Genomic DNA, 26977 nt, shown 5'->3' on the forward strand with positions numbered 1-26977 from the left:
TAAAAGACCTTTGCCTGTGTTATCTCATTTCATCCTCATAATAACTCTGTTAAGTAGATGCTATTATTATCCCTCTTTTAAATATAGGGAAACTGAAGATGAGAGAGATCATATGGCTTGCCCCAGATTCACAAAGCTAAGTATTTGACACAGGATTCAGACTAATATCTTCCTCACTCCAATTCCAGCACTCTGTCCATTGCACCACTTAGCTGCCTAGAAATAATCACCTGAGAACCTTTATATTAGAAAATACTGTAGAGAGGTAGGGTGCTCTAGTAGATACAGACATCATTGAACTTAAAGGGGGTCTGTGCTCATATCATGCCTCAGCTACTTGTCAGCTTCACCACTCTATGCAATTGATTTCATTTCTCTTTCCTGCTTTGCAAAATGGAGACAATAATGGGATTTGCTTCATAGATCTATTTTTAGGATCATATTAGATAGTATATTAAAAACCTTAAAGTATAATACAAATGTTAGTTATTATTGTAATTATATGGGCTGATTAGGCCTAAAAACAGAAAATAAGTACTGTAAGTCCTACAATATAACCAGCATTAAAAATTTTCATCAAAATTATCTATCAGGAGATGTACATTTCTTGGTTTCTCCAAGCCAGATAATATATTTCCAATATGTTAATAGAAAGAGAGCATTTGTTAAGAAGTTCACTTCATGTGCAATACATAATAAATGATAGGCCCTGCTATAGCAAAAAGAATGTCAGATGTGGAATTCAAAAGGACCTGATTTCTGACATCTACCGATTGTGTCTTTCTACTAAACTGTTACCAAGGCCTGTCAGTTTTACCTTTGCAACATCTCTCTTGAATACAACCTCTTTTTTCCTTTCACACTGCCACCACTCTGGTGTAGACCCTTATCACCTCAGGCCTCGACTGTAGCCTGCTGGTAGGTCTGTGTGGTTCAACTTTCTCGTACTCCAATTCATCCTTCATTCAGTCGCCAAAGTGATTTTCCTGAAGTTGGGGTTAGATCCTGTTGCTCCCTGGCCCCACTCAACAAACTCCGGTGGCTCCCTATCACTTCTAGGCCCTCGTTTCTTACCTAACCTTAAATCACTGAATGGGTATTGCCTCAGACAAAGTGAGACCTGGGAAAGATCTTAGCTTAAAAAGGTCAAGGTCTCCCACTGTATCTGGGGTTATCTTTAGTTGTCCTGACCTATGTCTTGTCCCTGGATTCAGATGACTCTGGAGGAGTGAGGCTGACTTTGCACATCCCTGACTTACTTAAATCTAATTCACTTGTAAGTCAAGAAGTCATCTTCCTGATATCATTGGTCCTCTTTGAGGATGAAGGAGGAACAACAACAAAGGGGGCAAATACAAAATGCTTTGTTTGGCATTCAAAGCCTTTCATAACCTGGCCCTTTCCTACCTTTCCAGTCTTCTTGCACCTTACTGCCCCATACATACTCATCTATCCAGTGACACTCCGTCTCTCAGTTCCAGGTATTTTCTCTGGCTGTACCCCATGGCAGGAACTCTCTCCCTCCTCTGCTTTGACTATGGACCTACTAATTTGCTTAAGTATCAATTAAAGTCCCAGCTTCTAAAGGAAGCCTTACCCAACCCTCTTGACTCTAGTGCCTTTTCTCTGTGATTTTTTTCCTTATTTATCCTTTATATAAGTTACTTTAGGGGCAGCTAGTTGGGGCAGTAGATAGAATACCATGCCTAAAGTCAGAAAGATTCATCTTCCTAAATTCAAATCTGGCCAGAGACACTAGCCATGTGACCCTGGGCAAGTCACTTAACTCTGCAGTTTATTACCTGCAAAACGAGCTGGAGAAGGAAATGGCAAACCACACTAGTATCTTTGCCAAGAAAACCCCAAATGGGATCAAAAGAGTTGGATACAACTGAAACAACTGAACAATAATAACTTCTTCCATATGCATTTGTTTTCATATTGTCTCCACCTACCCTCCCCCCTCATTAGATTATAAACTCTTTGAGGTCAGAGATTGTCTTTTGCCTTTATTTGTATCTCCATTACTTGGTACAGTGCCTGGAAAATGATAAATCTGGTATTAAATAAACTTTTATTGATTATTGACTTATTGACTGTGATTGAGTCTTTCAGAGCCTCAGTTTTATTCCATCAGTAAAATGAGGGCAGTAATATAATCTTGTTATGAAGTTCAAATGAAACAACATATGTAATATGTTCTAAATTCAGATTTTTGCATCCTCAGTCATAGCTATATTATCATTTTGGGCAAGAGGCCAGGGTGAGGGTACAGAAAGTGGGTAGGGGAGAGAGAGAGGAAGAGAGAGACAGAGACAGAGATTGAGACAGAGAGAGAGGTATTAGAACTATGTTTGGTAAAGTACATCATTATTTTTAATAAGAAAGAAGGGGGGAAAATCTTGTATAATTGGGGAAAATGACAACCCTCTCTAAGGGGTTGGAGGCATGCAAAGTGAAGGGAAGTGAATAACTCAGAATGTCTTCCACTTGACTGAGACATACAGCCCATTTTTATTGGGCTCACATTAGACCAACAGCTATCTAGAAGATTTTAATTCCAAACCACTACAGATATTCAAAAACACATAGCACAGCAAAAACAAACAAACAAACAAACAAAAATACCCTTACATAATAAACATAAATAGCCTTAGACAAAAACAGTATGGGTTCTTACTTGACCCCTGTATGACCTGGAGCATATTCAACTTCTCTAGACCCCAAATTCCCAATCTCTAAAAAGAAGAGGATGGACTAGATGACCTAGGATGGCACAGTCTGGTAAAAGCTGCTGTATTATGTGAAGGATTACTTCTCTGAGCCTGTCTATTCTTTCTCAAAACCTTTCAGCCCTAGGGTATAACTTTTCCTTAGGCAACACCTCCATTCCAATTCAACAATTCAAAGAAAAAGGGACTGAGTGGGCTTGCCTGAGGGCATTTGCCTTTAAGCAAATCATCCAGCTTCTACAAAGGGTCATTCTTACCACCTAAACCTATTAATCAATAACCTAATGAGATGGTGCCAAATCTCCTCTGCTATTGTGGACCTTAAAAGAGTAATTAGGATAAAAAATCAAAATCCACAAGGATCTCTTTTACAAGGCTCAAAACTGTTGTTGTTGTCCCAATGGAGAGACTAAATCCCCTCCCCAAGAAGGAAAGGATCAGGAGTATACTGATAAATTTTTAAGAATCAGTTTACTAGTTTTTTGGATGTCTGTTGAAACAGGGGAAGAGGATGCACAGCATATACTTTTAAATTTGACCTACAAATCAACAAAATAATAAACCAAGTCCGATTTGTAACATATGTATATTTCTAGGTATAAATGCTTACATTGAAAATTAATAATTGGCTTTCTCAGCTAGCTCCGGTATACTCCTGTACAACTTCTTAGGAGTATGGATGGCTAGGTTTCTGGAGCCACCAATTTTCCAAGAGCTCACTCTCCCTAAAACCTGATTACATATGATTAATTTTTTTTCTTTTCTTTAAATTTACAAGTTTCAGAGGAAAAAGGAGACAAATGTTTTAGAAAATTATTCCCAGTCTCAGTATTCTGCATGTGCACCATTTTAAGTTTTTATTAATAAATAAATAGATAAATAAATAGAAATAAATTCACTTCCCTTCTTGCTTCCTCTACTGATTTCTGACAGCATCTGAACTTCAAGGGACAAAATAGTGGCAATATACTATGAGGCAAATGCTTCACAAACATGGATTTGAAATTCATTTTTTTATATTTTGCACTAACTGCCTACATGAAGTTGTAGAATAAGCAGGATATAAAAGTAACATTCTGAAAATTAGCTTTTTTAAAAAACTAATTTTATAAATCTGAGTAGGAATCAATTAGGAAGCTTTTAGTCTTGAAAAATTCCCTCCACAGTCTAACTCTCCATGAGTTTTCAGAGTGGTGGAAAAATGAGGAAATATATATCTGCACCATTCTCCAAGCCACTCTCTACTATAACCACAGGATATCACAGAAGATAAATACCCTCCCATAGGAGACTACTGGATTTGGAGAGATGATCTCTTAATCCTTATTAAAGTCACTCCTCTGACTGTCTTTTTGGAATGTATACAGAAGTGCAACATTAATTCCCTCTATGCTTACACTATCTGGCATTATACCAGAAGAAGTCTGTTCAATATGATTTTTTTCCTTTGTAATATCACATGTTTTATGCATTTGACATTATTCTAAGAAAGGGTCCATAGTCTTTGTTAGTTTGGCATAGGGGAATAAGATACACACACACACACCAAACAAACAAACAAACAAAAAGTTAAGAATCTCTACTCTAGAGATAAGTGATTTACATATTAATCATTATGCCTTTGACTAAAACAATCCAGGAGCTACTTGGCACAGGAGAGAGTACATGGCCCAGAATCACCAAGACATCTTCCTGAGCTCAAATTTGGCTTCAGACACTTAGTAACTATGTGCCCCTGGGCAAGTCACGTCACCCTGTTTGCTGCAGTTTCCTTATAAAATTAGCTGGAGAAGGACATGGCAAATGACTCCAGTATCTTCGCCAAGAAAATCCCAAATGGGGTCACAAAGAGTCAGACATGGCTGAAAATGACTCAGTAACAACTGTTATGTAAATGATATAGGGGATTCAGGTTCAAATCTCAGTTTTGTCACTTACTATGTGTACAAACATGAACAATTTAATTACCTGGTCTAGGCTTCAGTTTTATCATGTATCAAACAAAAGTCTAGGACTTGAACTCTAAGGTTCCCTACCAGTATTAAATTCCATAAAATGGTAACTTAAGATAAAGGTACATAGATTAGAGATTTATCTAGGTTTGAGTAATGAAAAAAAAAAAAGAAACAGTAACATATAATGTGATCATAGAAATTTGCAACTGGAAGTAACCTACCGAGTCATTTATTCCAATTCCCTCATCTCATAGAAGAGACCTAGAGTGATTAAGTGATTTGCTCATTGTCACACAAATAGTAGTAATGACAGTCTATTATGGGTTTTTTCAATTAAAATTGAATTTATTAATATAGCAGGTTGGATATTAATGTTCATTCCCTACAATAAATGCCAGACACAGCCCAGAACAAAATTTAAAGAAATGCCAACTTGTAGGCACAAATTAAATACAATTCTCATATAAAAGCATAATCTTAGTTATAACTGTCTAATTAGGGCCCACCAAATCCATGAAGCCTAGTATGTAAATAACTGCATTTGAATTCAATTACAATTGTTGATTGATCTAAATTATTAGTGTAAAATCTGGTGATGTAACAATTAGAAACCAATGCATCAGGTATGTTAGCATCAGGAAGGTAGTTAAGTAGTCTCTAGTAGCTTACAAGTCCATGCCTGATGTTCTATTAATAATAACTTGCATTTATAAAGCACTTTATAAAGCAATTTATAAAGTCTGTCTATGTTTTTCTACAATCAACAACCTCATCATTTCTTATAGCACTAGATTATGGAATGATTTTACATATTTATGTCTACTGGTAGCCATCTCCAGGAGGGAAAGGGAAGAAAAAAGGGGAAAAAAAAGAAATGTTTGATAATTTTATTATAAATTTTAAATAAATAGTAAGTAGTACATAATAGATTTGTAGTTTCATATGCAATCATCTTTTTTTTTTAATCCTACTATGTTATGGAAATGCTTGTGTTATTTCATAAATTAGAAAGGAAATCAAAAAGAGAAAAGAACTAAGGCAAAAAGAGTCTAACTATAAGATAGAGTTGCCCAAGGGTCACTCAGCTAGTGTTTAAGGCTAGGTTTAAACTCAGAACTTCCTGACTCAGAGTCCTGGGCTCCGTCCACTGCACTCACTTCAGTTTGTTTTTAATTGTTTACTTTTTTTTGCTTTTTTGTTTTGTTTTTCCCTAATAATCTCAGGCAGTTTTAAATTATACACTAGGGACCTAATGTGAATCTAGTATTTTATTTTCTTTAAATTACATTTCAGGCACTAGATACCATGTCCTATTCAGGCCCACAATTCTATCTGTACATGCAATTTGTTTCAGAATAACCTAATTGTATTCTTTATTGTATTCACTTACTAGATATAGGAGAAGGGAAGCAACCAACATGCTACATTGGAAAAAGCCCTAGATCTAACATAGGAAGACCTGGAGTCAACTCTTGCTTCCATTATTTACTATCTCAGAAACCTTAGGCAAGTGGCTTAACCTCCCAGATCCTCACTTTTTTTCAATTGTATAATGAGGATATCTTCTCAGATTAGATATCCTTTGAGGTCAATGAGTGCCTGCCAGGCACTAAGCTAGGTACTTTGGGATATAAAATAATGATTAAGAGGTATGTCCATAATACTATAGAAAGAATAACTATGAAGTAAATAAGCACTAATAAATGCCAGGTAGTTTGGGAGAGAAGACACTTTCAGCTCTATATCTGTGAGACAAAGTTTCTCCTAAAGTTTGCTGAGGAAACAAGAGTTTGTAAAAGGAGATCTAAGTAACCATCTCTGGGAAAGAGGGGAAGGGAAAAAAAGGGGGAAAAAAGAAAGTTACATTACTTTATTACATATTTAAAAGGAATATCAAGTTATACATAACTGATTTGCAGTTTCATGTACATCATTTTTTTTCTTCTTCTATTCTATTATATTATGGAAATGCTTGTTTTATTAAGTTCAAAATAAAATAAATAAAAATAAAAAATAAAATTGAATTTAGAGAGACAGAGAGACAGAGGGACATAGAGGGAGAGAGAGACCTACATGAATTTTCTCACAGGATCAGAGACTGGCTAGTAAACATTAATTTCATTTAGGGATATCCTAACCCAAATAATCTAAATGAACTAAAAACATCTAATGTTTCCTTCCTCAGAGTTCACCATGGTAGGAGGGAGTAATTGCCACTGAATTTCCTTGGGAAAATAAATCACTTATTATTCTTGGGCCTTAATTTCTTCATATATTGAATGAAGAGGTTAAACAAGATTATATTTAAATGAAAACTCCTTGATGATCAAGATTTACATTTTTTATCTTAAGAATTTCCAGATTCTACCATAATATACACATGGACATTTATGTACATAACATACATAATGGACATTTAATAAATGTCTTTTGAATTAATTTCAGGTTCTATTATTTTGTGATTCTAATAATTAAGAGTACAGCCCAGGCTGAGTTAGGCACTAGAAGGAAAATAAACAAATATAAATTAAGACTCCTAGATTTAAGAAGTTTATAGTCTAGTTGGGGAGACAAGGCTAACAATATATACAACACAATTAGAAGTCAATGCATCAATATATAATTAAGTGCTAAAATGTGTGCTCCACTGAATAGGAGGTCAGACAAGGAGAGATCAATGAAGGCAGAAGCAGTCAAGTATAGCAAGCTGATTGTAATGATCAATTTGATGAATTGTGGCAAAATTGATTAAGTCTTCATCATTAGTATCAATAGTTAATAGAGTTGAAATTAGAAGGTCAAGTGTAATGATTATTATCACAGACTTTAGCATCAGAAGGTACCATAAGAACTTATCTAGTCTCATTTTATGCTCATATTACAAAGGATAAAACTGAGGACAAAAAAATTTAAATGATCTACTAGTAAAGCAAGGATCAGGGATTTAGGACTCCAAATTCAGGCCTTTACTTTTTTTTTCACGTTATGCTAAGCAGTTTCATAAGACAAAAATATATTTATTTTAGGTTAAATCTAGGTGACATATGTGTAATACTTATCTATCTATCTATCTATAAATATATATCTATAGATAGATATAGATATCTTTATATTTTATCTATATATCCAATATATATGACATATGTGTAAATGCATTATTTTACTTGCTTTCATTTAAAGTTAAGGACCTAGAAAGCTGGCACACGTTACTCCAGACCAGTGGTGTCAAACTTAAATAGAAACAGAGGTAATTAATCTGTAGGTAAGGATACCTAGAGCTCCCATATTTACTTAGTTTTAAAATATAATCCATGGCAGGGGTGGAGCCAAGATTGTGGAGTGAAAGCAGTGACTTGCTTGAGCTCTCCCCCAAACGCCTCCAAATACCTGTAAAAAATGGCTCTAAACAAATTCTGAAGCAGCAGAACCACAAAAAGACAGAGTGAAACATGTTTCCAGCCCAAGGCAGCCTGGATGTTTGATTGGAAAGGTATATTGAGCCGGGTGGGGAGATGAGTGCAGTTCAGCATGGGCACACAGGTAAAACAGGCCTCAGTGAACCTGAAGCAGGCCTCAGAGGACTGAATCACAAGTAGCTGTGACGTTTTCCAGAATTCTCAAACCACGAATGCCAAAGACAACTTAGAAGGTCAGTGGGAAAGGTCTGTGATTATGGTGAGAGAGAGAAGCTTGGTCCTAGACAATCCCAATCACAATCCCAAACCCAATCCCAGCCCTGGGGCAGCGGCTGCCTCCAGAGCTTCCCACCCACAGACTGAGGGGGAATCTGGTGGCTTATAAGAGAGGGATTGCAGGGATGTTTTTGCCAGTGCTGAGGCAGGAATCTCTTGCTTTGCCCATGCTTGGATCTGGATCATAGTTCTGGGTGGCAGTCCTAGGGCAAGGAGGAGTGCTGGCATGGTGGAGCTTGTAGTGGTGGTGGAGAAGAAATTCTCCTCATAGTTCCAAGGCAGAGAAGAGTGCTTGTGGTCACTTATAGACCAGAGCATAGGCCAGGAAAGGAGTAAACACCTCACCCCTTATCATACCAACTTGGAAGAACTGAAAATTTACAGGTCTCTAGAAGTATCTCTGAAAACAGCTGCACAATGCCTCCAAAGCTTGGGACAGTACATTCTCCACACTAGAAGCAGACCCTTATTCTAACAAAGAGTTTAAAACTCAAGTAATTGGCTGGGATCATGCCCAAGCCTCACAAAAAATAATCAGACCATAGAATCTTTCTTTGGTAACAAAGAAGATCAAAACATACAACCAGAAGAAGATAACAAAGTCAAAGCTCCTACATCCAAAGCCTCCAAGAAAAATATGAATCGGTCCCAGGCCATGGAAGAGCTCAGAAATGATTTTGAGAAACAAGTAAGAGAAGTAGAGGAAAAACTGGGAAGAGAAATTACACCTTAAAAAATAGCCTAACCCAAATAACAAAAGAGGTCCAAAAAGTCAAAGAGGAGAAGAATGCCTTAAAAAGCAGAATGGGCTGAGTAATTTGAGATACACATAAGATAAACAGATTATTTATAGAAATGAAAGTACTCCTATGGAAGTCTAATTATTATTCAAGAATAAGGTAGATATAGTTATTTTAAAAAGTAGTGAATATGGAAAGTGGGCCATTATCTGTAGAAGGTCATTTGCTGATATTTTTCATCTTCATTTCAGCAACTGAACTGTAATCAGTTCAGGTCTATTGGGTCAAAGCCTGACGTTTCAAAGACAGTGTGGAAGTTGACTTCAATTGACTATTCTATACTCATTAAGATTGCTAGAGTTTATAAAAACTTAAACTGAAAATTAGAACATTAAAAGTTACTCATCTGAGACTTCTTATATATGATATAAGTATCATAGGTGATTAAAAAGGGGTAATAAAAGAAATTTAGGAAAACTAACCAAAATTAATCATTTACCTGAGAAAGGGGGATTTTATATAAAGGGGGATTTTAGATTAGAATGGATTTGAACATTAGAGCTAGCCACTAATATAAAATAGTAGCCTTCTGAAGTTGTAATTAGAGCTCTTGATGGCTATGTCTTAGAATAGGAGATACAATTTGGCAATCTCCTCCCTTCTCAGTAGGAAGATATATGTGGGAGTCAGATGGCTTGAAAGAGTACATGATCAAAATATAATCTCAAGAATTTTCTTCTAACTCCTACCCCAAAATACCATATATTTTAAAAGAGTTTTTGGGTTTGAGGTTATAGACTGTCCTCAGACCACCCTTTTTCCTCATTTATGTTAATGAGCATTAAAAGATCATAATTTTTCAGAAGAAAAATCCAAAAGATGATATTTTCACCAGAATTTATAAGGAAAAAAAAAGATATTTAAAGTATTTATTTTAATGCTTAAAATCCTTATAAAAAGCATGAGCAAGTGAGTAAATATTTTTTTTTATTTTTAATCATCTTTTCCTATGCAATAATATCACTTCATTTAGCAGACAACTCCTGGACTTAGAAGCTTATATTTATTACCTTAGTGCACATTATGTGAAATGAAGAGTACATTCTGCTGCATCCTGACCTTGGCTTAGCCTACTATGGGGGAATGATACAATGACTCCACATTGGATTTTCATGGATGCCAGTCATTTATTGAATATTACTATTTGAAAAATATGACTAGCTCAGATATTGACAGCTAAATAACAACTTTTACTTCTATAGCATTTTAATATTTTCCAAGTTCTATACTCCTCTCAACCACTCTACAAATTATTTGGATAGATATTTGGATAATGCCAGTGTTTATATTATCCACATTTTACACATGAGGAAAATGGGGATAAGAGTAATAAAATGACTTGGTCACAGTCATTAAATGTCAAAACTAGAATTCATTGTAATTATATAACCATATTATCAGGATGATAGAGATGAGAATATAGCTGAATAAGTTTGGAGTTATGATAAATTCCTGTTATGTCTGGTCCTATCTGTTCTGTTGCCCTAGAACCTATAATAGAAATATATTGTCTTAATAGAACCATAGGTTTTGTGGTAGCAGGGAAACTGGATGGCTAGTGAAGTCCAACCCTGTTCAGTTTTATAGAGGAAATTAAGGACCGGAAAGGTAAAACATCTTCTCCAAAGACATTTATAAGAATTCAGGTGATAGAATGGATGAGGCACTGAGTTTGGAGTCAGGAAGACCTGAGTTCAAATCCTACTTTAGTCAGTTAATAGTTGTGTGAGTTATACAAGTCATTTAAGATCTATGTCTCAGGTATTGCAATTGTAAAATGGAGATAATAATAGTAGCCTACCTCCTATGGTTGGTGAAATGATAAAATGAGATAATATTTGTAAATCCTGACACAGACTAGCTACTTAATACACCTACCTGCTTGATAAGTTGTGGACCTATTTAAAACACATAAGCTTCTGCTTACTTGATAAGTTGTTGACCTATTTTGAACACAGTAGAGATTCATAGCCAAGTGCTTAAAGACATGACTTATTTTTTATTTTTTTATTTTTTATCAAAGGAGCCCATAGTCCCAATACCTATAGATTTTTTTCCAATGAGAGTCACAGGATCACACAAGTAGGATAAGTGAGAAATAAGAGTTGAATCCATTTCTTCTGGACTCCAAGGAAAGATCACAGCCTACTAAGTTACTGCCTCTCACCTTGCACTCATTAGGCATTTCATATATGGTATCTATATTAGATTGGCTTTGATTCTCCACAACAGCCACAGGAGGCAGAGGTTTTAAGTATTTAAAGCCCATTTAACAAAGAAATTGAATTCCAAGGTGTTGAAGTGTTCTTTTTTTTTTTTCTAATGGTCATTCTGTATAGAAGTAACAGAATACAATTGTCAAAATATTTTGTAAATACTCTGTTTCCTAGTGCTAAGGCCCAGAAATCAGGCTGAGTCCTGAACTTGGCATAACAATAATCCTTTGTGCTCAGGATGATATCACCCTCTGGCAAAGTGTATGACTTGGACCAGCACCAGGTATTCACCAAGGAATTTAATTCACCCTGTTTCCCAAGGCCACTCATCACATATTCACATTCCCTGTTACTTGTCACTGATAGGTACTGCACTCCTGTTCCCATCACAGAACTCTGGTTTGTACCCCATAGAGCAATCACAACCCCCAAGACTTGGGACAATACTGTTCCCACAGAACCCATGGGAACAGTAGCTCAAAACCTAAAAATGATTATGTCATAATCCAGCCCACTTATTTTATATAAGTATTGTCAGCACCCTAACATGTTAAGGCCTTCTCAGTAGGGGGCTTCCTTGCATGCAAGTCATTTTCCTCACTCTGAAGCAAATTATACCACCACTTTGTGACCTGAGACACCTGCCTTTAGTCTGCTCTGTTTGACTCCAGCCATTCCCAAGTTAGAGACAGTCTGGACTGCATTCAAAATTCTGTTGACACTATAAAGAACAATGTTTATATAAAATGCTTATTTAGAAGCTACTGGTTTGTTTGGCATCATCTATCTGGTTGTTTTTGTCATTTGCAGCTTGAATATTCCCAAGAATGTTTGGAAAGTCATTTAAATATTAATCTACAGGAGTTGTAGGTTCTAAATAATAAATGCATGCATGGCCTTTTGGGGGACCAAATACCAAAAAAAAATCATGGTCACATTTTTATGAGTTTAAAAACACTGAGTTAAAAATTAAAAGGACCATTTCTCTGTGGGTTGTTATAATAATACAGTCTATATTCATTCTAGCTTGAAATAACAAACCAATCAGTGGATAATCATTGTATGAGTCAAAAAGCTGGAGGTGGGAAAGGGAACACAAATACTCCTCCTTTTTGTGATACTAAATCACAATAAGCCCATCTATGGTGTTTCTTCAAAAATCCTCTATATCTTACAATAAACATAAGTTCCTTGATTTTTAAAGGCCATATCTTACAAATTACATGTTACTGAAAATGGGAGTTTAAAATGGAAATGCTTCTCACTTGTCTGCATCATTGTCAACTCCACACAGCCTTTTCAAGTCTTGTTTCTTACATCATCTCTGAGGACCAGGGTTATATACAGGCAAAAAACTTGAGTCCATTCCCCACCCTGCTCCACACATACACCCCCACCAAAAAAAGAAAGGAAAGAACGTGTTTTTGTTTTGCAAAATCATGATCATGATCATCTTCCTCAACACTTCAAAGTATCCTGGAGAACACATCTGATAAACCTGGTAAATCTGATAAAACTTGACAAACTTATGTTAAACTTGGACCATTTTCACAAAATAACTTACTTCCCACAATCACCCAAACATAACATTGATCCACTAAAATTTAAGTATAGCATTTTTTCGCAAGTGATACCATGACAAATATGCATATTCTCCCAGCTAACAGGAACAAAAGCTTTCAAAATATAGAGTCCTGACAGGGGAGATCAAAATCATACGAAAACATAATGAGACTATGTCTTCCTTGTTCTGTCTGCTACTAGAATTGCACTGATGGTGCTTTCAGTGAGCCTATAAGCAATACACTTATACATTAACATATTTATTCAAATACTAAAAGTAGCTAACTTATCCACTTGTGTAAATTCATAAACATTAAAGATAGAATAACAACAAGATAGCAGCTTTTTCAGGACCATTTATGTCTGCATCCTATTAAAAAGGTGCAAACAAGATTCACGATAGCTGTAATAATGATGATAAATAGTAGATGATAGATAGATAGATAGATAGATAGATAGATAGATAGATAGATAGATAGATAGATAGAAAGATAGGACAATAACAACAACTTCTTCAATTGCCATCCTAGCATCCATGTTTCCTGGGCAATAGCAAATTAAAGCACTGCCAAGCAGGGTAATATGAGAGTGGGGACTTTGTGTTCCCTAAGATCTCTGCTGTAGATATGGACACCTGGCAGGAATCTTGAAATGCCGGCCATTTAGACTCTGGCAACACAACTGATTGAGTTAGCACTCTAGCTAGGGAAACTTAAATGTTCCTGTAAATATAAGAAGTAGGGCAGCATAAGGTTACCGTCTGGCACCATCAGGAATTGGGATTCTGATTAGCTTAGAAGACAGCAGTCAGTGGTGTACCTTCATGTTCTGATACTACAAGATAAAAAGAAACATTTCAACTAATGAGAAATAACTGTACCCCATCTCTGGAAATGTGTCAGTGCATATGGTGCTGACCAATAAAGCAAATGAACCACAAGCAAACATAAAATGTTAAGTTCCTTTCAGGAAATGTGAGGGAACTGAACTATCTCTATTCAACCACCTTTCCTTTTCTACTTGCTTGTCCATTTACAAGAATTCTCTTGCAATTCGTTTTCTTCTTATGTGCTAAGCTGCTCCCTTTATTTTGACTTTTGTTCTTTCTATAAAACTTTGGTCAAGCAACTAGAATGTATATTTGTGCCTATGACTTTATAGATGGTATGAGAGTGCAGGGGATGTGCATACAACATACACAACAACAAAATACATACAACAACAAATGCATACAATAACATTTGTTTTTATTTTGTTTTGTTTTTAGGCAATCAGGGTTAAGTGACTTGCCCAGGGTCACACAGCTAGTGTCAAGTGTTTGGTCTGAGGCCGGATTTGAACTCAGGTTCTCCTGACTTCAGGGTTGGTGGTCTATCCACTGCGCCACCTAGCTGCCCCTCATACAATAACATTCGGAAATAAGCATAATGTGAAGTACTGTGCACATGTGCGTAATGAGAAACACGAAGTGCTCTGAGAATTGACAAAAAAAAGGTTCATTTCTTTCTGGAGGGGAAGGAGGAGGAAGAGGACGAGGAAGTATTTAATTTGAGCCTTGAAAGTTGGGTAGAATTTCAAATGATAGAGTTGAGTGTTCATATGTTAGGGGTAAATGAATGTTTTCCAAATGTAGGAAATGGTGTGATGCAAAAGTGAAGGGGATTCAAAAGCAAAAGGGCGAAAATGCATGGGATGTGTTTGGGGAATTGCATATTGATCCAATTGCAGTGAAGGCCCATAACCAAGCCTCCCACCAGACATTCTCTGAGTATTCCTGGCAGCTGTCGCTGCTGACAGCTGTGGCAGGTGTTCAGGAGTATTCCAATAGCTCCCAGCTGCTGCTGACAGCCACTGCCTCTTTGGCCAAGCTGAGTTTGGTAGGGTGGATAAAAAGGTGCTGTTTATCTCAATATCCCTAAATTTCAGAACCAATCACCTCCCCCAATTCACTATGTTTTTCTCCCACAGACAGTATATTCTTTCTCCAGCTGTGAGAATGGCAGCTAGTAATCAGAAAAATCACAGAGGGGGGGAAATTATATACAGATGTGAACATTTAATCAGTAAAGGAAATAATAATGCCCTGTGGATGCTTCATATATAAGTACTAACTAGTCATTGATTTATCCATTTCCAAACCATTTTTTAAATGAGGTAAGGTTTGGTTTCTCTAGTTATGGTCTAGAAAATTGTATTTTAAAAGTCAAGACATGCATAAGGCATCCAGAGGATTAAAAAAATCACTTATTTACATGTATGAAATCTGACTTCCAAATGGCAAGCATGAGAATGAATAGATCTTCCTGTAGAGCAAGGATTCAGGTGCCACTGCCAGCAGTAGCAAGCATGGATATGTATGTGCTGCATTTCATCAATCAAACTTTTCTGAAAGTTCACTACAAAGTAAGGACAACTGAGTGCTCTCTTATAGTTAGACTCACAACAGAAGTGAGAAAGAAAGTTTTGGGAAATAAATCTTTGTTGATTGGCTGATTGATTGATTGACTGAGACACAGAATTGTTGTTTTCAAGTGGTCCATACTTTGTGGTACCCTTTTCCAGGGTGGAGCATGGAGAAAGAACAACACGCACTCCAGATAATTGAGCTCTGAGTTCAAACACAATCAGAATAAAACAAACACTAATCAAAATCTGGTTCTGATGAATTATTAATATATTTCTGCTAATATTTGAAAACAAAATAAGTCATAATAGCACTCCATGTATGGCACTGAGACTCAGCAAAATGAATAAAAGCATCTTAGATTTTGAAAGGACCTCAGAGGTTTTTTAGTATAATCAGGCAATGTGGTACTATGGAGAAGACATAAGACCTGGAGTCAGTTTACATCCAATTGTAGACACTTAGTAGTTGTGGGATCCTGGACAAGTCACTCATCCTCTATGAGCTTCAATTTCCTCATCTGTAAAATGAGGGACTTAGACTTGACAATTTCAATACCCAAATGTATAATCCTTTGATCTAGTACCTGCACAAGAAACCCCTCTACAACACTGCAACATATTTAATAAGTTGTCATCTAGCCTTTGCTTGAAGACCTGCAGTGAATTAGAAGAGTGGATTATACTTTTTGATAACTCTCAGTGTTTTATTAAAAATTGATCTTTGCTTCTTCTACCTATTGTCCCTTTGGATTTAAGCAGAATAAGTATATTTCCTTCCAATATTTGAAAGCCAGCTCATTTCAAAATCTTCTCTTCTTCAGGTTATATTCCTATAGTGCCTCAAACTACTGCTTATATGACCACTAAGTGTTGATTCAGGACATCAGGTTGGAAAGAGAAACTGAAAAAACTATCCTCCCTTAATGTCTCCTCTTAATCTCAAGGAAAGGGGCAGAAATTTGACTTCAAGGACCCATGCTCAGGTTTCCAGAAGTATTCTTTGTTATCGCAAGCTCATTCTTATGATGGAAAATAAAATGAGTTTTTGAGTTCAGGTGTAAGGTTTTAATTGTTACAGGAGTTTGAGAATCATTCATAACACCAAATAACAGATTGTTAAGCATCAGGGAGATATATTGTTGTCCCCCTCTCCCCCAGCAATGGAAACTTCTAGTTTGTACTATCTGTGAATTACTCAACTAAACATCATGGAACACTATAGTTTCTGGAGAGTTAAGAATGCCTAACATTGAAGAACACTGTAAAACTGGATGGTGGGTGGGAGCAAGTTACAACACATTTCATTACATAGAAAGGAGAAATAGAGTAAAGGATGGTATGAAATGAATGCATGAAGGTGGCCAGTCAGGTAGTGAGTAGAAAGTACAATGATGAAAAACCTGTATCCTCTACTTGTATCCTTATAACTTCAGGAGAAAATAAAGGAGGTCAAATTTATTGGAGGGCACAGATAAAAATCATATGGGATGGCAAGACATGGATGAGTTGTGAACTCCATTATGGAAATACCAAATAAACAAGATCACAGATCCCTTAACTTAAACTTAATTTTTTTTTTATTTATTGAAATATATTTTTTCTTCCAACTTCCTCTTATAGTGCTCCTGAAACTGTTTTCACTAAAATTGTTATCCCATTCAAGATAGGGATCCTAGAACGGTACCATACACACAGTGAATATTCAATGTGTTTCTTGAGCTCTTTGCAGATTTTGTTATTGTTAATCATTCTCTCCTTTTTGATACTCTCTTCTCTCCAGGTTTTCAGAACATCATTCTCCACTGAGTCTCATTGCACATATCTGACCATTTCTTTTCTTTATGGTTTGTAGGATTTGCTTGCACATCATCCCCTCTAAATTCCAGGTGTCCCTCAGAATTTGATCCTGGGCTTTCTTCTTGTCTCACTCTATGCTACTTCACTGGATGATCTCACCAGATCACATAGATTAAATTATTATCTCTATGATGATGATTCTCAAATCTATCTATCCTGCCCCAAACTCTTAGTTGACCTGAATCTCACATCTTCATTTGCCTTACAGATAGATCAAACAATGTCCAGGAGACATCTTAAATTCAATATGTCAAAAAAAGAACTCATTATCTTTCCCCTAAACCTTTTCTACCTTCTATATTCTGTATCACTGTACAGAGCAACACCATGCTCCCAGTACTTCAGGTTCACAACTCAGAAATCAACTTGAACTTTTTACTCTCTCTCACCCCACCCCCCATATTCCCCAATATACCTGGCCTTGTCAAGTCCACCTTTTAACATCTCTCAGATATGATCATTTGTCTCCTCTGACATAGTCACCACTGCACTGCTGGACTTTATTACCTCATACCTGGACTATTGTAATAGTCTGTTTTTGTTTCTGCCTTTCTTAGGTACCTCCTCATTCCAATTCAGCCTCCATTCAGCCACTAAAATGATTTTCTTTAAGCTCAGGTTGGATCATACCAACTATTCTGTGAACTACAGTGGCTTCCTACTGCCTCCAGGATCAAATACAAAATCCTGTTTGACATTCAAATTTCTTCATAACCTAGCCTCCTTTCACATCTTTTTATACCTTACTCCTAGACATGAACTCTTTGATACTGGCCTCTATGCTCTTCTGTAATCAAGATATTCCATATTTCATCTCTGGGCATTTTTCTCTGGCTGTCTCATATCACTGGAATGTTCTCTCTCCTCTGCTATCCTGACTTACCTCCCTAGATTCCTTTAAGTCCTAATTAAAATTCCAGCTTTTATTGGAAGTATTCCTCAAGCACTCAATTCTAGTGATTTCCCACTGCAGGTTATTTAATTTTTATCTTGTTTATAGCTTGTTTGTATATATTTCTTTGATATTTCCGTTATCAAATCATAAGCTCCTTGAGAGCAGTGACTGCCTTGTGGCTCTTTTTGCATCCCCAGCACTTACCACGGTGCCTAGAGCACAGTAGGCACTTTAAAAACTGTTTATTTATGGACAGATTAATTGATTATAATTGAGTTTCTATTGCACTATACATAAAGAATGAGAAAGAGATTTGCTTATTCCTTATCTCAGTTTTAACATGTGTATTTATCAATTCCATGTAACATACCTCATGTTGAGGGGCCATAATTCACAGAAGATAGTAATATACAAAGAACAAGAGTTGAGTATCACTCAAAGGGCAATGGAGTGTCACATGATACATGTGAGTCAGTTGTTACATATCACAATTGAGAAATTACAAAGGAAAAGAAATGTAAAGGATGTCTCTAGGTGCACATGAAATAATTATTTGCTTCTCTATCAAGGACACCATCAATGGCTATGACCTGGTATACTATTCTATGACCAAAGCCATTGATGGTGTCCTTGGTCCAGAAGCAAATAATTATTTCATGTTGCCCACCAACATGGCCCAAGACTAGAGTTCCTGGACAGTGCTGACTTCTTGGCCCTTGGAGAGGCAGTGGCATAACTTCACCACAAAGCAGTGGTAGAGAGAGGAACCACATAAATAAAGGATAAGAAGAATTCCATAATAGCTTCCTAGCTTCTCTAGTAGCCCTACATTTGAGACAATTGCACTTCAGCCAAAGAAGAGAGTTTTTCAGTTGTACAATCTCAGCATCTAGCCTTCTAACAATGATAAAAGGGATTTTCCAGGCAGAACCAGCCTTGAGAGTTGCCTCTGGAATTATTCCAACTGACATAGTTTGGGAATATAAATTTTGATTTGAGAAAGGAAATCTCATAGGAAATGTATCTCTTCATAAGGGTCAGAATTGTGGCCTCTGGTGCTGGGAAGAACAAAGGCAAAAAAAATAAGCTACTACATGAGAAGGGACTAAGGGCCCTGTTCTTTCATGCTACTATTACCATAAATTAATCACACGATATGAGTCTGATGGCAATGGAGCTTGCCTTCTAGCAGGCCCAAGTATGTCTCCCTTCTGTGGGAAGTCTAAACTATAAAGTAGTATTATTTGAAAATTTGGAAAACTTTAAAATCCTGGAGGAAAACATGATGTACCAGAGAGAGAGAGAAAGAGCAACTTATTGCTTGTAAGTCAGTGGAAGTCTTTAGTGCCCTGTACTGTTTATGTATTTCCTTGAGTCTTTTGCATTTTCTGAACTTTTTGTGGCTTGGAATATAGGCTGCCCTGTATCTGACATAAGCATTGATACCATGAATGTTTGTATGGGTTCTGGGGATTCTTTTATACACATCTGTGGAAACTTAGTCATGTGCTTTATTGAGAATTTTCCCCAGAGTAATCTCTGGGTTTCTGATTTTAGGATAGACTTGGTCATAATAAACCAGGGCTTAGGCTGACAGGCCATAGGCTACATTTGAACTTGTAGAAATCCTACCCATCCTTTATAGTTCACTTCATGACTTCCATTTTCATGAATCATGTCATGCCTCAGTCCACACTGATCTTTTATTTCTTTGAATTCCTTTAGTTGTTGTGTTTGAATAACATGATTTGATACTTAATCATTTGCTCTCCTCAAATTCTACGTAATTGTTCTATAGGTAAGCCTCATCTCCTCAACAAAATTATTAATTCCACAAGGCCTGGAGAATGTTCTATTCATCCTTGCACAATTCTAAGCACATGGTAAGAGTTCAATAAAAATCTATTGATTGTTGGTTGATTGAGTCATGATAGGAAAAGATGGAGTATGGTTTTATATAAAGAACATTGGAATTGAAATCAAGAAATATGGATTCTGGGCATGGTCAAAGATTTTACATTTAACTGATGTTGGGTTGTATGAGCTTGCTTCTAGATCAAGCCATGCAACTTCTCTCTCATGTTTTCCTTATTTGTAAAATGGAAGTGATAATACTGGTTCTATATGATTCACAGTGTTATAAAGAAAAAAATGTAATTATATAGATTATGGTATAAATACCCCCTAATTAATTTGGATGGTGGTTAATTTGTCATTTTCTTCAGTTTTCTATGTCTTTCTCATAGGGTTTCCTGTGTTCTCTTTTCTCTACCATGAGTTTCCATAGAAGAAAATAAGTGAAAAGGATCTTTCCTGGTATGGTTTCCAGAGGGATATGATGCAAATTTATGTGGTCTGAAGTACCCTGGGCCTTGGCACAATACATAAGGACACCTTGACACTATTTTTAATCATATATTTAGACCTAGAATAGTATATTCCATTTAGTACTTAATTTTCAGAGAAGAAACTAATGACTAGAGAGGTGAAGTGAATTGTTGGAGGTCACACAGGAAGTAAGTCACAGAGCTGGGACTCCTGCTGGCCCTTTTGACTCCAAAAGAGTGACTTTTCCCACTATACCAAAGTTATAGAATATTCTGGGAAGCTATTGATACCTTTAAGAAGCAAGGTGATGGAGAGATACTAAACTGAAGAGACTGGATAGAAAGGTAATCAAAAGATAAATTTACAGGACAATGGTGGCTACATCATGGGAACTGGAAAAAAGACCCATAAAAAAGACAGCAAATGAAACCCAAGTAAACTTGTTGATGTAAGAAGTGACAATAGCCAATTTCAGTAGAAGAGGTTCATTTGCTCCTTGGTTGGTATCCAAGAGTACAATTAAACTGGGCCCTTGAACTTTTTCAAGTTCAATTTTGGAAGAAAATTTGTCAGTACTGACAGAAATGTCATTTTAAATAATTAAGAGAACTTGTGGACCATTTGTGATAAATAAATAAGTTGAAGCAGTAAAGAAAGAAGGAAAGGACAACTTGATAATGAGATAATAATATACACTGCATGAAAGTCAGTTAATTGAAGGTTTGTCATGACCATTGAATACTACTCATTGTAAATCCTCTCCAGAAAATAATAGCCTGCTAAAAGAAGAAAATCATCATGAAGAAAAAATTGCAGAAGAGTAGAAATTAACACATTTTTGATCCACAAATTGTCAAAATAAAATGGTCATAGACTATAGAAGGGCCTAATTTTTTCTAAAATGAACTTGTTTATTTATTCAAACTTAAAAACATAAGGAATGTAAAAGAAGCCCCAGTTAACCTATTACTGTATGCATATCACCATCCTACTTAATTATATAAATATATATATATATTAACCAGTGAAATACCAACATATAGTTTCAATGTTTATCAAGATTTTCTGTGCTAAATCTGTTTCTTTTCAGTCTTTTATGTTTAGAATAATGTTGCAATTAAATAGAAATAGGGCTAGGGAATGGACCTATGATTTCTCTGTTGTAGGTAATTCCCAGGTGAAGAAACTCCCACTACCAAGGTACAGGTAGGCACCTTCTATGAACCTTAGAGAATCAAAGTTACCTATAGCACTAAAAGGTAAAGTGACTTGAATAGGATCACATAACCAGATTTTCCTGACTTCAAGGATGGCTCTTTGCCCTACACTCTGCTACCTTTTGACAGTCAATGATACTTATTAATAATGAGCAAAGATTGAATAACATTCTATCCAGATTGCAAAAAAAAACAACATAGACTCACATTTTATTCATGGAAATTCATTCTAACTTGGAAATTCTATAGTTTTATTTTATAGTGATTTAATCAATAGAAATGAGAAAAAATGTATAAACAGAAAAGAGATAGAATAATGATGGGTATATCAAGTAACAGTCACTGATAGCAAATGTCAGAACTCTACAGATAATGAGACACATGTTACATCAAACCATGTGATGAATCACTCAAAACTGATTGAGAGTGAGGACCATGAAAAGTCCTGACTAAAATCAGGTCCAGGCTTAGGATATAAAGAAGATGTCTAATTATACAAATGAAAATGGTGAAGATGCTGATGACGATGATGGTGATAATTAGCATTTACATAGTGCTTTTAAGTTTGCAAAACATTTTCTCATTTGATTGTCATAGAAATCCTGTGAGGTAGGTACTATTGTTAACCCTATTTCATAGATGGAAAAACAAGAAAAAAAAAACAAGAAAAAAAAAAACAAAAAACAAAAACAAAAGCAAACCAAAAAAAAAAAAAAAACCAAAAACTGAGGCTGAGCTTAAGCAACTTGTCCAGTGTCACATAGATAGAGCAGGTAGGCTTTCTCAGATGACATTTCAGGGAGTGATATTCCGACTCTACTATCACACAATTTACTGAAATATGTGGAAGTACCAAAAAAAAAAAAAAAGCCTGACAAAACACTATGTTCTTTATTGGTTGATTACTTGTTTTTAAATGGTAAAGAAAAACATTGTCTTAAAGTCTCTATTCCAAGAAGGTATTTCCCATCCATACATCAAAATTATCCAAGGTTCCTTGAAATATATGACAACCTCATACAATAAATCTATCATTACAAACATCAGGTGAGGCAAAAGATAGAGAGACAAATTCTTACCAAAGACATTCACCATTATAATGGAGAAGACCTAGCACAGAATTCAAGTTTAATCTGTCTCCATCTATGGTAAGGTCCTCAAGAACCTCCTGTTTGTGGCTTAGATCATGGCAGTTGCCTCAAGACCCTGACCATTACAGAGCCTTATGGAAGTAAGCTATAACTTCTCAAAAGAATCTGCCCTCACTATCCATACAAGAAATACCAAGAGGTTGAAGAATATCTATTTCCCAGATTATGAAATGAAGTTTGATTGAAAATCTTATCAATAAGTAGGGGTATTTGGGACAAGCAGTACAATTGGGTAGTCACAAGATCAATCACTCAATCAGTAAACATTTAATAATCACCTACAATGTTCCTGGTACTATGCTAAGCACTGTAAGAGAACAGTGGACAGGATTGTTTTTAGAAAATTGCAAAACTCTATTTTTAAAAAATAAGTAAAGCACAGGAGGCAAAGGAAAAGAATATTGTAGGTGCTATAGCATATAACACATGATTTTTTGAAGAACTGGAGTAAAGAATGTCATTTGAAGATATATAAATCAAAAAGTAAAAGGTTTGTTAATATGTGAAGAGTGAAGGCAGAAAAGGACATAATAATAAAAATAATAGCTAGAATTTATATAATACTTTAAAGTTTTGAAAGCACTGTACAAATAATATTTTGTTTTCCCATCACAACAACCCTCAGAGGTAGATGTTATTATTATCTCCATTTTGCAAATGAGGAAACTAGATCATATAGAAACTAATTGACTTACTCAGGGGTCATATAGCTAGCAAGTGACTTAGATAGGATTTAAATTCAAGTCTTCCTGACTCTAAGTCCAGCCCTCTTATCCACTGTACCACCTAACTGACCCTTACATAAAAAGTGTTCCACTGATCTTTTTATAATGTCAGCAGAAAGAAAGAAAAAAAGATGCTACAAAACCAAGTCTGGCTGCTCCCCCCCAGTTCCAAACTCCCCTGCAGCAAGTACTAACAATAGTGAAACTTAAAGAGGTTTTTGGGAGTATGAATCCATCCATGGAGGAGATCTGCCCAGGAATTAAGCCTTCTCACAGCATTTCAGGCACTTCTGCTATCAAGAGGTGGCTGGTCAAAGCAGACTCTGGGAGCTTGGCTGCAAGTGGCTAGGGCCAGAGGCCCCCACCAAAAACAGATCCTGGAGTGGTTTGTGCTTGAGCAGTTCCTCCTTGTCCTACCTGGAGACACATAGACCTAGGTCTGTGGGAAGCATCCCAAGATTGGCAATGAAGTGATGATTCTTATGGTGGATTTGCAGACAGAGCTTAGCAATGCAAGGCCAATGGTCCTTGGCCATACAATCAGATGGATAGTGCCCTCAGAGAAACAGCCCAGTTAAACCCAACCAGAACCAGCCAAGCCTTCAAAGATGGGAGAGGGGTAGAGTCTTCTAGCTAGGTCCAAGCAGCAGATAACTCCTGGCCTCCAAAGGGAATTCTATCTCTACCAAGAGAAAGGCTCAATTGTTCCTCAAAGCCTTTCCCCTTCCCAGGAGGAGAGACCTCAAGACCTGGAGTTGGCAACTTTGCCAGAGTCTTTGATATTTAAGGATGTTGTAGCAGAGAACATTAGACTTGCACCCCTTCTAGGGCTTGGAATTGGGACACAGAATAGGGAAAAAATAAAGCAACAAAGTTCAGAAAAACCTGCAACAATTCCAGGAAAGGTGGGCAAGGATATTTCCTTGATGTCCAACAAGGGTTATATGCAAGAAACTCAGTGTGGGGCTAAAAGACAATGGAGCCCTACTGCTTCAGAGAAAAAAGGCATCCCCTTCCAATAGTAAAAGTGAAATTTGAGAAAAAAAGTCTGTGATGTCCAAGAGAAGCATGAGACTGAGGAGACACGAAAAACATGCCCTGAATGTGGAATAAGCTTTCCCCAGTTGTCGTGCCTCCAGGCACACAGAAAAATCCATGATTCCTTCAACTCCTCAATGTCCATGTTGTGGGAAAAACTTGCTGTGGCTCTATCCTAAAGCTGCATCTAAGGACACACAGGTGAACATCATATGTGTGTTCTAAGTACGGAGAATGCTTCTGGTGGAGTGGTCACCTGAGAAAACACCAGCTGACCCATTCTGCAGAAATGGCTTTCTTGTGTGCTGACTGTGGTTAGGGTTTCCAATGACAGTCCAGACTCTTGCAACATTTACATGCCCGTGCCAGGGAAACAGAGCAGGACATCAAACCAACCTTCCTGTGCTCCATCTGTGGTTAGGGTTTCCAGTCGCATGTCAATTTCTAATGCAACTGGGTCTCCATGCCGAAGAGAAACCCCTCCAATGTGTTGAGTATGGCAGAAGTTTTCTTCAGGGTACCAGCAAACACCAGCACCAGCAAGTTCCCATTGAGCAGAAGCCTCATGTGTGTGGTGAATGTGACAAGGCCTTCCAGAAGAATGAACATCTGGTCACTCACTAGTGGATACATACAGGAGAATGGCCCTTCTCCTGCTAGGACTGTGGGTGTACCTTTAGCCAGACCTCCCAACTAGCCAGTCATTGCTATGTGCAAACCAGTGAAAAACCCTATCCCTGTTCTGAGTGCGGGAAGTATGTTGTGTACTGGGCTGGCCTTGCATGCCATATGCTGACTCGTGGTGGAGAGAGGCCCCATCACTGTGGCCACCAGCGCAGTCACACTGGTGAACAGCAATACTGCTGTAATAAGTGTGGGGAACACTTCAGCCAGAGGGCCCCCCTTGGCTCATCACCAGCACATACACATGGGAAAAAAATAAACAAACAAACAAAAAAAACCCTCTTCTTTGTGACGTGTTTGTCTGTTGCTTCTGCAACAGCTCCACCATGGTGGGGCTTATTCAGACTTATACAGGGGAGAAGCCCTACCACTGCAAAACCTATGGAAGGAGCTTCTGCTGGAATCCCCACTTGGAGCGCCACCTTGGGATCCAGCCAGCAACTCATACTCTTAGAAGCAAACAAAGAGGTTAAAGAATTGGGGGGAAGCAATCAAGGATGCTCTTCAGCAGGTCAATAACTTCTCTGCCCTTTGTGTCCTTAAAGAGTTGCCTGGGACATTAAAAGTTCAAGTGATTGATTGAGCATTACACAGCAAATATGTTTCAGAGGTAGAGCTTGAACCCAAGACTCCCAAGTTCCAAGGCTATGCTATATTCTATAAACCATGCCATATTGTATTATGTTTAATTATCAATTATTTGTTTCAATAAGGGTTAAGTTATTTTAATTGTATGCCACTTTTTCCCCTCCTTTTATTTAGAAGTAAGAGAGATCCACCGTAGAGGAGACCAAGTGTGGCAGGGGATGCTGTCATGTGTGCATCAAAGGGAGGTAGAAGGGTAACTCTAGTTTCTTCTCTTCTCACCCTTCTCAAAAAAAGAAAAAAAAGACTTTCTTTCTTGCCAAGATGGGAAGCAAGGAGTTAGAACCAGAAGCCACCACTCTGCACTCCTCAGAACTGGGCTACTAGGCTAGACAATTTTATTGGCTCCCTCAGATATTGTTTGCCTAGGGTATATGACCAGGTTCCATCTAACTTCGATAGCTTTGTAATTTTGGGAGGAAGAGGTACCCAAATCTCTATATCCAAGGCTTGACCCCTTTCCCACCTAATACCTATTCCACAATGAACACATAAAGAATAGCAAAGAAGCTAATTTATCCAAATAATAGCAAAACAGAATTTTTTTAAAAAAGGTATACGCTAGAGAATATGTAACAGACGATACAGAGTGAAGGAGATATTCCATTGGGAGTGAGATAATTCAGCTCAATCAAGAGAGAAACTCTTGGATCTCACCCCAGTTGAATACTCCCTGTAATTTGCCCGTAATTTTCTCAATTATTAAAGTTTACTACATTGATAATCACACAATTTCAAAATAAAAGGAAGAAGGTGGCCAGGATATTGGATAGATCACTCCTGGTAAATTTATCCTAGAAAATATTGACTACATTTCATGTCTGTTTTCTACCATCCCATTCACTTCTCAAACCCTTAAAATATGACTCTGACCTTATCATACAAATGAAAACACTTTCTACAAGGTTATCAATGATATTGCCAAATCTACTGTTTTTTTTTTCAGGCCTTCTCCATCTTGACCCCTTTACAGCATTTAACACTTTTGACCAATGCCTTGCACAGTGCCAGGCATATAGTAGCACATACTAAATGCTTGTTGATTGATTGACTAGGAGAGTATAAATAAAATC

The 26977-nt window shown here is 36.9% G+C and overlaps 1 pseudogene; it reads left to right on the top strand.

Moving 5' to 3' along the window:
• Positions 1 to 14574: 14574 nt before the first annotated feature.
• LOC114039710 lies at positions 14575 to 25778 on the top strand (annotated as a pseudogene).
• The last annotated feature ends 1199 nt before the right edge of the window (positions 25779 to 26977 follow it).

This window comes from Vombatus ursinus, unplaced genomic scaffold (genome assembly GCF_900497805.2).
Source record: "Vombatus ursinus unplaced genomic scaffold, bare-nosed wombat genome assembly UNPS02012179.1, whole genome shotgun sequence".
NCBI classification, from domain to species: Eukaryota; Metazoa; Chordata; class Mammalia; order Diprotodontia; family Vombatidae; genus Vombatus; species Vombatus ursinus.